We start from the raw sequence: 14,735 nt of genomic DNA, 5'->3' as shown, positions 1-14,735 counted from the left end.
ATATATCGTATCATGGATTCTATCAAATATCAACAGATAAAAAAATCAAAACCTGACCGCTTCTGCTAGAAATCCAATAATGGGCCGTGGTTGGATCTTCCATCAGGACAATGATCCAAAACAAACATCAAAACCAACACAAAAATGGGTCACTGAGCATAAAATGAAGCTTCTGCCATGACTATCCCAGTCCCCTGACCTGAACCCTAAAGAAAATGAGTGGAGTGAACTAAAGAAGAAGCACCAACATGAATCTGTGAATCTGAAGGATCTGGAGAGATTCTGCATGAAGGAATGGTCTTTGATCTCTTGTCAGGTGTTCTCCAAACTCATCAGGCATTATAGAAGAAGACTCAGAGCTGTTATCTTGGGAAAAGGAGGTTGCAAAAAGTATTGAATAAAAGGGTGCCAATAATTGTGGCCAACGTGTTTTGGAGTAAAAGATTTATTTCATAATGTGATTCCCCCCTCCCCCTCCCACTTTCAATTCTTTTTTTTCAATGAAAGGTTAGATTTTTGCTAATTTTATGAATTAAAGATCAAAATTATAAACAATGCCGATTTATTTTTATAGTCATCTTTGATCATATTTACCAAGGGTGCCAATAATTCTGACCACAACTGTAAGTCTCTGGTGTCTCCAGAATGTGTCTGTGAAGTTTCAGCTCAAAATACCCCACAGATCATTTATTATAGCTTGTCAAATTTGTCTCTATTTGGGTGTGAGCAAAAACACGCCGTTTTTGTGTGTGTCCCTTTAAATGCAAATGAGCTGCTGCTCCCGGCCCCCTTTCCAGAAGAGGGCGGAGCTTTAACAGCTCAACAACAACAAAGCTGGAGAATCTCACGCAGCCAAAATGAGGATTGTCAGTAACAGTGTTCAGCCTTACATTGTTCAAACCGGAGTCGATACTGATGGAGAGACTCAGGAAGAAGTTACAACTTTTAGAATGAAACTGGACATTTCTGAATGGTTAGTGGATAAATTTATGTAGTTGCTGTGGAGTTGATTCAACTAATCGATTAGCATTTGTCTTACCCTTTATGAAAGTGACACGTGAAGGCCAAGTATGGTAACCTATCCTCAGAATTTGTCTTCTGCATTTAATCCATCCAGGTTAAATGCAGGTATTGAGAATCAAACCTGCAACCTTCTGGTTACCAGTCTGCCTCTCAAACCATTCAGCCATGACATGAAACCTTAATGACTGGCTTCATTTTAGGGTTAATCAAGTAATATTAATAGGTATCAGTATAAATATAAAGATACCATATATAAATACCATAAACCAAAAATATATATCTAAGATATTCAGATATGCTGATAGTTACACCACTATACACACAAATCTCAAACACAGTGAAAATATGAACTCTGAACCATATGCCAGTTAACAGCATACATTAAGCTAGTAAAATTTAAAGCATTGATCACACTTTACTAATTGTTTACCACATAATTTTTCAAGCATCAGTGCATGCCAAGAACTTTCACAACACTGGTCAACTTAAAAGGGTTTTTTCAGATGACTCAATTTGGAAAGTTAGGACAACATTTGGACATGTTTCAGACAAATAATTCAAATTCAGGTCATCAAAACAATTTTGGATAGCAACATGTGTGGAATATTTTTGTTCAAAGTGGTCAGATTTTTACTACCATTGAAGGAAAAAAATAATGATGAATATAATAATTTAACAAAAAAAAAAAAAAAATTCAAGACCCCTCCTCCCAAATATATTTTTTAAATAACCAAGATAAGGATAAAAATAAGTAAAAATGTTCCATACCTGAGAATAGTACCAGTGAAAACATGGCTGTGGAGAAAAATTATGCATGTTTAATTGAAAAAAAAATAATGTATAGCCTACATTTGCATAGACATAATTCTAAAATTCTACCTCCAGACCATTAAGCTATATGTATTTTTTTGAAGCGGATCTACATATTTATTTATTAATGTAAATAATCTTGAGACTAACAATTTATTGTATTATAGTAGATGAAAGGATGAAACTATCACATTAAACACAAGGGGCCCTATTTTAACGATCTGAAACGCAAGTGTCAAAGCGCTAAGCGCAAGTAACTTTGTGGGCGGGTCTCGGCGCTGTTGCTATTTTCCCGGCGGGATAAATGGCTCTTGCGCCCGGCGCAAATCTAAAATGGGTTGGTCTGAAGTAGCTTCATTATTCATAGGTGTGGTTTGGGCGTAATGTGAAATAAACCAATCAGAGTGTCATCTCCCATTCCCTTTAAGAGCGAGATGCGCTCGCGCCATGGCGGATTGCTATTTACATGGCGTACACGCGATGAGTCAGTTAATATATATGTGTGTGTATTGGCACGATTGTTCAATTAATTAGCCAATTTCGTTCATCATTATAAGTAGTAATAGGCTGAATTGAAAATAGGTAGCCTAATTCTAATACACGCAATGACTATTCATTATTACATTTTTATATTTATGTACACAATAATATTCTTTTACACTGTAATCCTTTTGTTTTTAATATTTGGCATTTTTGTGTGATGCGCATGCCTGTGTGTAATAAGCAAAGTCAACGCGCACTGTGGACGCGCCCAGAGGCGCAGTTTCTACCAACGCGCTCTAACAAAAAAATATTGCGCCATTGACTTTAGACCAGGTTTGAGTTGGTCTATGGCGCAGTCTATTTTCAGCTCCTTAAAATAGCAATGCGCGGGCAATGCGCCTGAACACACCTCTTTTTTTGCGCTGAACCGCCCAGGGAGCGCAAGTTCATTCACTAGTTTAGCGACGTGCTTCTGTGGAGGGAAAAGCGCGCTTTGCGCGGGTGCAAAATAGGAATGACACATGCGTCGGTGTACAAAGTCAATTGCGCTGGGTGCAAGATAGGGCCCAAGTTCTGTCAATACATTTTGTGCATTTATTATTGTAGGCAACATTTCCACACACACACACACACACACACACACACACTTACTGGTTTTTGTGGTTTACGAGGACTTTGATGCTCAAACCAGTAGGATTGTGGTTTAGGGGGACACACCTTTCCCGATGCCCTACAGTGATGATAAAATTATCAAAAATGTTGTTTTGATCTGCAGATCACAAATCTGGCTTTAAAGTTTCTTTACACACAACAGAACGGAAAATATGACAACCTGATATATCAGTGGTATACAAGGACATTCCCGCCCATCTTAAAATGTTCCCGCCTATGACATAATTGTGATTTTTGGGTACAACCTGATTTATGAGGACACCTATTGTACAATACACAAAACATGTCATTTCTCTGGATTACAGGGACCAGTGTGTTTTACAGGTACATGACCACACACAACACACAAACCTGACGACATGGTGTATTACTAAGACTGAGGTGATTAATGAGTACCGGTTCCTCAATACAATACACACCTGACACACTCCAACATTACAGGGACTAGTGTGTTTAATGGTACATGACCACACACAACACACAAACCTGACGACATGGTGTATTACTAAGACTGAGGTGATTAATGAGTACCTGATCTTAAACACAATACACACCTGACACACTCCAACATTATAAGGACGGATGTGTTTAATGGTTCATGACCACACACAACACACAAACCTGACGATATGGTGTATTAGCAAGACTGAGGTGATTAATGAGTACCTGATCCTCAATACAATACACAACTGACACACTCCAACATTACAGGGACCAGTGTGTATTAGAAGTACTTTAATTATGACTTAAAATAACAACATAAACATTGAGTTTTTCCGGTTTTAACCATGTAATACCATCATGGCATGCCATTTTAAGGGGAAAATGAAATCCACAACTAAAAAACTAGGTCAATAACACATGCACAACTGTGTAATCTGTGTAATCAGAAAGCATACAGCATCATTACTGTTTTGACATATTGAAATGGCAACCATTCAAAACTTTGAAAAAATGTGAACAGAATTGTTGAGTCAAGTCACCTTTATTTATAAAGCGCTTTTTAAACTACATATTGTTTCAAAGCAGCCCTCATAACAGGAACATTGTTCAACAAAGATTGTTTGGGCTGTACAGCAGCTCTAGAAGAGTATCGTGTCATTGTTCAGCCCGAGTCAGTTCAGTGTTGATTCAATTATGTTGTAAAACTCATCAGTTATTAATTTAGTTCACTTCATCTATACAGCAGCAGCAGCTCTGGAGACAACAGTGATGTCATCGTCCAGCTCAGTTCAGTTCTCATACAATAGTGTCAATGCAGTCAGATCAATAATAATGTTGAATATTAAGTTGTCATGTTTTTGTGACAAACTACTGCTTTAAAGAACAGTTAAACTTTAGAGATTTACAGAGTGAAGTCTTAGTATATTCATGCTCTAGAATGAAACTAACATAACCAACAACTAAAATAATAATCCTTACAGAACAGCATCAAATGAGACACAATGTAACATCACTTATTTTGTGCTTTTCTTTTCAAGCTAATTCCTTGATTTCTTACAAAATCTCTTGTGTTTTGTCCACAATTTTCCTTTGGTTATATGTGCCTTAAAATGATCAATTACAGCTGTAACTTCAGCATCTGACCAGCAAACCTTTTGTCCTTTCCGTATTGTCCTTTTCCTTTCCGTTTTTTAATTTCTGCCGAACTCTCATTCTCTGTACAGATGAATACATACTTTATTAAGCTCCCACTTTTTGAAAGCTCATGTACTTACAATGATGGTCGTACTCTAATTTAAACCTCAGGTACCTTGACAAACTCAGCAGTTTTCCAAATGGGCATCTTCTGAACATCTGCAAGAAATCAGTTATATACTGATCAGAAAACTAAGATTTAACTCTCAAATACCTAGAACTTAAAACTGGTTATACACCTGATATCTAAAAATAAAATTTCAAAATGACACAAAATATTATTCTGGAGATTAAATGTTATCAGCCTGTTAAAGGGATAGTTCACCCAAAAATGAAAATGTGATGTTTATCTGCTTACCCCCAGCGCAGCCAAGATGTAGGTGACTTTGTTTCTTCAGTCGAACACAAATGATGATTTTTAACTCCAACCGTTGCAGTCTGACAGCTGTATAATGGGTGTCAATGGAAACACAATTTATAAGAGTCAAAACATATACATAGACAAATTCAAATGAAACCCTGCAGCTCGTGACGGCACATTTATGTCCTAAGACACGAAAAGATCGGTTTGTGCGAGAAACCGAACAGTATTTATATAATTTTTTACCTCTAATACACCAGTGAGGTCTGATCGCGGTCTGACAGCGGAAGTAATGTCTGGCACTCATTGAAGTATATGCTCGAGACATCACTGCTGTTGTCAGAGCGCGATCAGACATCACTAACCGAGTGCTGAACGCAGTTGGACATGGTGTATTAGAGGTAAAAAATTATATAAATACTGTTCGGTTTCTCGCACAAACCGATAGTTTCGTGTCTTAGGACATCAATGTGTCGTCACGAGCCGCAGGGTTTAATTTGGATTTGTCTGTGCATGTTTTTTGACTCATAAATTGTGCTCCCATTGACACCCATTATACAGCTGTCAGACGGCAATGGTTGGAGTTAAAAATCATCATTTGTGTTCGACTGAAGAAACAAAGTCACCTACATCTTGGATGCGCTGGGGGTAAGCAGATAAAGATCAAATTTTCATTTTTGGGTGAACTATCCCTTTAAACATTTCCAAGTGTTTTACCAACGAAAATGATAAACTCATTTGTATCAACCAGATTTACAATGTTGGTGCAACCCTGATTCCAATAATATTCTTATAGAAAAGTTGCACTATATAAGTGCAAAAATCTCTGTATATAATAACTGATTATTGCTCATTAATTATTACAATTAATGGCAAAAGGAATGTTTGGAAATATAAACTGATATTTCCTACTGACACACTACAGCAATAGATATAAATAACTGGCTTAAAACCATTTTTCTTTCGTGAAAATACAAATGTTAAGTTGAACTATAAATATATAATTGTATCTATGCATTGTATTTATGGCAATAATCTAAAATAATAATAAACATAAACCTGTTCGTTAACACATACCAGCATTACTGGAGACGCCTGCGCAGCTCCAGCAGGAACAACATCCTGAGAAACACTTTCATCAGGATCAATGGCATCAGGATCCATCATACTGATCTCATCTTGAAGAAAAACAGAATTTTAAAACACAAGAACATCTTCGGTTTAACCTGTTTTCAAAAGTAATTTATGAAACTTTATGCTGTTTAATAATAAATAAAAATAATAATAATAATAACTAATACTTTTAGATGACTATTATTAGAATTATTGCCAAGACAGAAATATACTACTACTGTAAATGAAAAATTATTTTACAATACGACATTACAATATTTCTATCTTCATTTCTTCGCTTAAACTGTTTCAGTGAAAACAGGTTTATAAATGCATCTTATTACAAATCAGGTGAAATACTTGAAACAACTGGCCACACAAATTTTGTAAATAATGCAAATGTGAAATGTGTAACTGGTGCTCGTTGCGTTCCCAAATGCATGTTAAACTCAAGGCACATGCTGAGACTGCATTCATTCCCTGTGAACTGAGACGTGGAAAACACCGAATCACAAGATGATCGAGTGAGCAAAGTGTGCTCTCCACTTTGAAATGGGGAGCGCAACGGACTACAGTCTTAATAAATTATCAGCTTTTGCAATTTGATAAGGGCACAAAGCCACATCGTGCTGTTGATTTTAGTTTGTTTGAGAGATGCTTCGCCAAAGCACTGAAACAAATCACAAAGACCAAAATTTATCTTATTATGAGGTAGTGCTGGGCGGTATACCGGTTCATACCGAATACCGGTATTTATTTTTGTTATGATATGAATTTTGATGATACTGCAATACCGGTATGTGTCGCTTAACCAACGTTCAGAACGCGGCGCAGCGTCACTGTTTGAGAGCGTCCCGTTTCACTGTTGCACTGTAGTGAGAGAGCACAGCTGAGATCGCATCACAGTAAGTCCGAAATCACCCCCTAAAGCCTCATTCACTATTCCCTACGTTATCCACTTATATTATTCACTTGAAAGAGTGAATGAAAACGAGTGAGTGAATTCGGACAGCCGTTGTGTGTGCATCGGCTGTACACTCATTGTGGTGCATTGTGGGATTGATTGAGTGCACTCAATAACGTCCACTATGGTTTCGGACGCCACTACAAATGGCTGTCGCCTCAAATAATGCCCTATTTGAGGTTATAGGGGGCGATTTCGGATTCAGTCCTTGATTACAGCTGAGAATTCAACCAACACGCGACGCGCGAGATAGAGCGGTTTCTGCGCGGAGCGCCGTGATGAGATAAACAACTTTCTCCACATGGATCATATTATATAGACCGGAGCGAGCATGTTTACGTTTTTTATGGACCTATTTCATGTACTCTAGTGCTGTAAACATGAACCAGCAGCGTGTATGCGCACATATTTCATCACGTCTTCTTCAAATGAAATGTAACGTTATGCAAAGGACACTGAACTGTAGGCTATGTCTGATCACGATCGCGATGACACGATGGGTTATTCTGCTACACAGAAGACAATACAAAGAAGAATGGTCAAAAATTTAACTTTTGCTTTGCTTTATTCTTTCTGTGTTAAACTGACGTGTGTCATTTGTTCAGAGACTGTAGTGCTCTTAAATGTACTGAAAATATCCTTAGACAGTTTAAATGTTCTTCCGAGTTTCTCCCTATTTTTGGCAGTTTGTTGTTATATAGTGTTAGATTATTAAAATGCTTAAGGTGCCCTCAACATTTTTTTTTTCTATCTCCATGGTCATATTTTAATATTCATGTGTCTGTAATGAGTGTGTTGCAGGTCTGTGTTTTATTGGTTGTTGTCTCCCCACAGCATCATTTTGTGGGGTTTTGTAAACCTGTATTAACTCTAGTGTAGAATTTTTCTACAATATTCACTCATCATGACAGTAAAACAGGGCATTCTAGTCAATCTACTGCAGTATTTCCTCTCTCAATCAGTAGAAAATGTGGTTAACGCCCAGTCATGTATAGGGATTTATATATATACACACCGTCATATACCGTGAAACCGATATAATTTTGAAAAATACCGTGATATAAATTTTTGGTCATACCGCCCAGCACTATTATGAGGCATATAAAAATATTTTCAGCTCATTTGGTTCAAACGGTTTTTTTAAACCTGTTTACACCTGGTCACTTCATGCATTTTCTCTGAATGGATTGCTATGCAATCATGAAAAGACCAGGTGTAAATGCCCTCCGAAACGCATTCGAGATGGATTTAAATCCGATCGCTCAAATCACTTCTGGACGTAGTCTAAAACAATATATACATTTATACAATAATACATTTTACTCCTCCCAAAAATACTAAATAATAAACATGTGAGAATGTGTTTTAGGCATGTTATAGAAAGATATGACAGCATTACTGCAGCATGCATTGGCGCAGATGAACAGATGAGTATCTCTTCAGTAAGCTGACGTGCAAAATACCTCAAATGAATACGCTCAACACACAATCATCTTCATTAAAAGATGTGAGAATAAATTATTTGACCAGTGCTGATGTTGCTCATGATCAATAAAATGGAGCTCATAGTGGTAGCTTTTAATGATGTGAATACTGTTAAATCTGCGTAAAGCGCGGGAATTGAAGACAGATCGCTGTAGCGCCTCCGCTCAAGCGGCTCGTGAATCGATCATCTCTTCTACTAGTTCATTTATAGCATCAAATAAACATGAATGAACATCAGAAGGAATGTTGTTTAAAACACAGAAAGACATCAGTACACCATTTTTCAAGTTCAAGTCCACCGAGGTTAATCTTCTAACTCCTGACTGCTTTGTCGGACAAAATGGTGGATTTAGCGTTATAATTGGTTAGATTGTTTGTCAATCAAACTCCTGGCGAAGGGTCAATTAAACTAGTATACATTGAGCTAATTGTCAGCCTCTTACATGTCTGCATCTCGAGAGATTGCAGAATTCAAGCGTCAAATGATGTTTTATAAACAAAGTTTGGGAGGAGCGCGTTCAAGTGGTCTAATTGGCTCGTGAGGAGGTATATATACACTGACTAGAGCCGATCTCACCTATAGTTTCCTCGACCGTTTTCTGCATCCCGTCGCCACCCCGTTCCTCACACTCAGTGGAGATATGAGGAAGAACTATGGATTTGGGCTAAATTTCAAACTCGGAGCCCTCGACCGCCTTGAACAGGACGCCAAATACACTTATTACACTTGGTTTTTTACTCTATTCAATTATTTGTAAGTGTGAATTTGTGAAAACAACTGCTACAGGTAATTGGACTTTATTTATTTATTTATTTATTTATTTATTATAGATTTATTTTTGGCATTTTTTCATAAATTCAAATCTATAAATCCAAATATTTATTACATGTATGAAGAAAAGGTTCAGGCTCTATCGCTATTGTCTCAATAGTGTTCAGTGTCTTTGGGCGGATTGGCATCAACGGCCATTAGGATTGTTTGTGATTTGGTCTTAGTGATTTAGGAGTCCTCTTGACTACTCCTAACTTTTTACAGATTTGGGAGCTAGTTTTAGCACTAAAATGTTTTGTGAAATACTCTTAAGAGCAAAAATTAGGACTGACACGCCGATTATAGAGTTTCTCATAAATCGGCATGTCAGGAGCTACTTTTAGCCTTAAGATGTTTTGTGAATATGGCCCCTGATTCTGTACAGACACATTTATGTGGCCAAGTGTAAATTAAATTGTTTGAACAAATCAGTAAAAAACACATGAAATGACCAGGTGTTAACAGGCCCAAAGATTATGTGAAAAAGTTCTCACTAGACTAGCATTTTCTAAAATGATGCAATGCTGTTTTTATTACCTTCTCCGTCTAACACCGTCTTGATGGTCCATTGATAACTGGTCCTTCTCAGGGCTCACCTGAAAGCAAGGTAAAGAAAGAAAAATAAACATTCTACTACAGATAAAGGATTCAGAGACTAAATGAAGCAGTACAGATACTTAACACTGATTAACACTGACTGATCACTGTCAACTGAAAACATACAATGAAAACTATTTTACAATACAGGGTTTTTCCTGGGTCAGAAATGGTCTTTGGTGGTGGTGGATGAACACTGTATCCACAGTACAAAATACTGTACCCATGTGAACTGTGAGCACAGTACTGACAGTAAATCCACAATAAATCCAAAGAAAAATTTTGGAATATTAACATATCCTATTCATTCACAAATGAAATAATTAATTCTGTCAGGACAGATGACAAAAGAAAGAGCTTAGAACCATTTTATATTTAAATATCTGTACATTTAAAAGTAAAAAGTCACTGAGTGACCAGTTTGAACAAATGAACAAAGTAATACATTACATTGCAAAAGTGGGAGGTCTATTATTTTTTACATTTACACTCCAATACTTCATAAAAAGATCATTTGACACACAGCATCAAGATTATTTTGTTCCACCCATTGCTATGGTTATCAGCATCAATTGGATTTAATCGCACATATAAATACATTTGTCAATCCAGAAACTATGCAATGTGTAGTTAGCAGCATAAACAAATGTGTTATATAGGCCTACAGAAAGCAAAGATCGCTGCCATATTAGCCACTGAAGCTATCGATTACAACACGAGAAACAAAGCTGCACTTCTGCAGAAACGTCCGTTATAATAAATGAAGTTGTGTGTGTGTCTGTCTATGTTGTGCACTTTATCTCTTATTGGCATTGTGTCTATACTTTGTTGGTTATAATGAAAGGATTCAACATGCAGCACTCGCGCTAAACAAAAACTCATACAGACTAACAAACGCATCCGATTGGCTATTGTGTTCACGTGCTCAACACAAATGTCTTCAGGTATGATGGTACATTTTAAACCACTCAGTATTAATAGTGATCAAACTAATGTGTTATAGTAGTGACCTACACATTTAAAACGGTGACATAAGTTAACATTGGAATCATGCATATAGTTAAAACTCTATAAATACTGTATACTGCCATAACCAATCAGGGATTCATGATATATCAGCCACCATATCTTACTGGCCGATAAATGCTCATTTTAATGTTATCATTCTCAGTCCGAACTAGGCCGATATTTTAACACTGATAAATAATGGATTATATGATGTGCGCTGTTCTCCATGATAGTATTGAACTGCTTGAAGGAAGATACAGTTAAGGTGAATCACAAATCTGTGAAATCAGAGCGTTGTTACACGAAGAGCGCATCTGCGGAGTTACACCTTTATGACTAGCACAGTCAGTTTGCTTGTGCATTCGCAGCCTTTTGTGGAATTATAAGTTGCATTTTTTATTTTGTGTATATATATCTGATTAAACTCATATAGGATGCATTTGGTTGAGTTAATGAACGCGGCAGGAAAGCGCTTCATTGTAGGCCTACCGGTGATCATCTCTTCAGCATGCGCACTCAAACAGCAATGGATAACATTAATAACTATGGCTGGGACTGTCATATATACATAACATTATAATGAGAACACGATTGTAATAAAACGCTGTGAATTATTTTGGATTAGTTGCCGTTTTTTAGTGTGTTGTTGTGGGGAGCGTATCCAGAACAGGAGTTCACACTTTGTAACTTAATTCATGTACATCTGTGCATGATTTTGTGCAGGTATAAGTTGTAATTTTTTTGTATAAATATCTACTTTATCATATATAAGTTGCATCCCGTTGAGCTAAAAACCATCTAACAAAGCGCTTTGGTTTATGGGTGTTCATTCAGCTCTTCAGATTCATGCTAAAACAGTGTTATTTGAAACAGTAATGCTAAAGATGTTTAATAAAGATGTTTATATAAACTTTTTTTTTTTCAAAAACATTACAACTTGTATTGTTCTTATTATTTTCATCAACAATATGGTTTGAGTAAAATCATTTCCCAACAGGCTTTCATTTTATTCATCCATAGCACATGTATTGTGTTTCTTTTTATGTAGCCTAAGTAATGTTGACCAATAACTTGTTTGCATTTTTATTTAATTTTATTTATTAGTAGTAGTAGTAGTAGTAGTAGTGAGGCAATATATATATTTTTTGCAACTTTACAATAAGGTCTCCTTTGTTATTGTATTAACTAACATGAATCAACTGAGCAAAACCCTTGTAAATGTGAGTTAATAATGCACTGTGAACTAACATGAACACGCATATTTTAGGTTAACAGATAAAACACTGGATCCTAAAATGTCTTGGGAAATGTTGAGATTAACCTTAACTAAGATTAATAAAACTTCTACAGGATTTGTTCATTCATTGTTAGCTCATGTTAACTAATACTAACAATAAACCTTACTGTAAAGTGTTGACACTTTTTTTAAATAAAGAAAATTGGCCATATGAATGTACACTACCGTTCAAAAGTTTGGGGTCAGTAAGATTTTTTTAATGTTTTAAAAGAAGTATCTTCTGCTCACCTAGCCTGCATTTATTTGATTAAAAATACAAACAAAACAGTAATATTGTGAAATATTATTACAATTTAAAACAGCTGTTTTCTATGTCAATATACAGTAAAGTGTCATTTATTCCTGTGATCAAAGCTGAATTTTCAGCATCATTACTTCAGTCTTCAGTGTCACATGATCCTTCAGAAATCATTCTAATATGATGATTTGATGCTCAAGAAACATTTATGATTATTATCAATGTTGAAAACAGTTATTTACATTTTTATTTCATGATGCTATGATGAATAGAAAGTTCAAAAGAACAGCATTTGTCTGAAATCTAAATCTTTTGTAGCATTAAACACTACCGTTCAAAAGTTTGGGGTCAGTCAGAATTTAAATTTTATTTTTGGGGGATAGAAATAAAATTAATCAATACTTTTATTCATCAAGGATGAGTTAAACTGATCAAAAGTTACAGTAAAGACAATTATAATGTTAGAAAATATTCTATTTTAAATAAATGCTGTTCTTTTGAACTTTCTATTCATCGAAGAATTTTGAAAAAAAAATTGTACACAACCATTTTCAACATTGATAATAATAATAAATGTTTCTTGAGCATCACATCATCATATTAGATTGATTTCTGAAGGATCATGTGACACTGAAGACTGGAGTAATGATGCTGAAAATTCAGCTTTGCATCACAGGAATAAATTACACTTTAATGTATATTGTACATAGAAAACAGCCGTTTTAAATTGGAATAATATTTCACAATATTACTGTTTTTGTTTGTATTTTTAATCAAATAAATGCAGGCTTGGTGAGCAGAAGATACTTCTTTTAAAACATTAAAAATTCTTACTGACCCCAAACTTTTGAACGGTAGTGTAAAGATCATTTTAAAAGTAAAGGAATCTTATACTGGTTCAAACTAGACTGCTGTACTGTATATGTTTGATTTTATGCTGAAGTGTTTGGGACACTGTCTATTGTTTTTGTAATCAGGCTCTCAAAGTATATTAGAATTTGGATTTAGATTTATCTGCCAATGTATCATTTATCGCCTTTCAAATATAAAGAATTATCGGTTATCAAAATTGGCCCAAATTTTCCTGTCAGCACATGCCTAATTTGATTTCCAAAAAGAAAAACAATACCTTCTGTACATCTCTGACTTCTGACTGGGACAGAGTGTTCATTTTGAGAGCAGAGGGTCCAACCTCACTGAGAGTCTGCAAACATCAAATTAGACATAAACACTGGTCTAAACATGTTAACAGCCTAGATCTCACAAACGTCTCTGTTTGCTCATTCTCTTACAGCACAACTCTCACTTACCTGGTGTAGGCCCACAGTAAGAGCAGCACAATCATCACTGATGACAGCTGGGTCTCACGGCTTATCTGAAAATAAGAAATAAAGCTTTATATACAATCACTTCACCTAAGAGTTACAAACCTTCAGTATATATGAAATATATCAAAGGGATAATGTACAGTCAGACAGTAATTAATGCAAATTAAACATGGACAGGATGATCAGTGTCCCCCATTCACAGCTACTGATCAATAAATATGTGCACATGAAATATTGATTTGAGATCATATACAAGATCACAAAATAGATCCATTTCAAATCAATATTTCAATATTTAAAAACCCATGGTAATGTTCATGGCTTTATATATGCATTACATTATGTGTGTGTTCATCACAGTATGTCAGGTTGTGTGTAGCTTTACACCTGTTTTATGAGGACACGTGTTTTATGAGGACATCATGAGAACATGTTCTTCATGTTTGTCTTGACTGAAGAATCTCAGTGTGTTGTTAGATTGACACAAGCCTGGTCTATGAGGACACTAGTTTTACCGGGACTCTGATAACTAGATACATTTGGATGGCGCCCTGAGTTCAGGGTTAGGGTTAGGGTTAGGTTAGGGGTATGTATGAGAGTGATAGTGGTGAAACGAGGTGTGCTAGTTGTACAGTAAGTGATCGTGACTCACTTTTCACACACACAATCATAATTGTGATAACTGACTGATAATTGACTGATAACTGTGGCAAACAATCTTCTTCTTCTTAGAAACACTGAAATCTGTTCTATTCTTTAAAAGGTGCTAAAGAGGATCTTTTCGTCGACTGAGAAACTAAAGACTGTTAGTGAGTTTTTGAAATGAGCGCATGCGTAAGAACAGCCCCCCTCCTTCACAGCTCATTTCAAGGGAACGCCTCCCAAAACTTGTGCACGAGTATGGAAC

The 14,735-nt window shown here is 35.9% G+C and overlaps 1 long non-coding RNA gene across 2 annotated transcripts; it reads right to left on the bottom strand.

Moving 5' to 3' along the window:
• Window positions 1-3,957: 3,957 nt before the first annotated feature.
• Window positions 3,958-14,658, bottom strand: LOC125252813. 2 transcript variants are annotated; one of them, XR_007181285.1, is made up of 6 exons: window positions 13,811-14,658; window positions 13,630-13,704; window positions 9,898-9,956; window positions 6,065-6,165; window positions 4,742-4,785; window positions 3,958-4,647 (listed from the first exon to the last, which is right to left on the bottom strand). It is a non-coding gene; the product is annotated as an uncharacterized LOC125252813 (long non-coding RNA). The 2 variants fall into 2 exon arrangements; XR_007181284.1 differs by having other exon boundaries at window positions 3,958-4,785; window positions 13,811-14,653.
• Window positions 14,659-14,735: the final 77 nt, after the last annotated feature.

Source organism: Megalobrama amblycephala, linkage group LG18, assembly GCF_018812025.1.
Source record: "Megalobrama amblycephala isolate DHTTF-2021 linkage group LG18, ASM1881202v1, whole genome shotgun sequence".
Lineage (NCBI taxonomy): Eukaryota > Metazoa > Chordata > Actinopteri > Cypriniformes > Xenocyprididae > Megalobrama > Megalobrama amblycephala.
The sequence above is the reverse complement of the archived record's forward strand: the minus strand, read 5'-3'. Positions and strand labels throughout refer to the sequence as shown.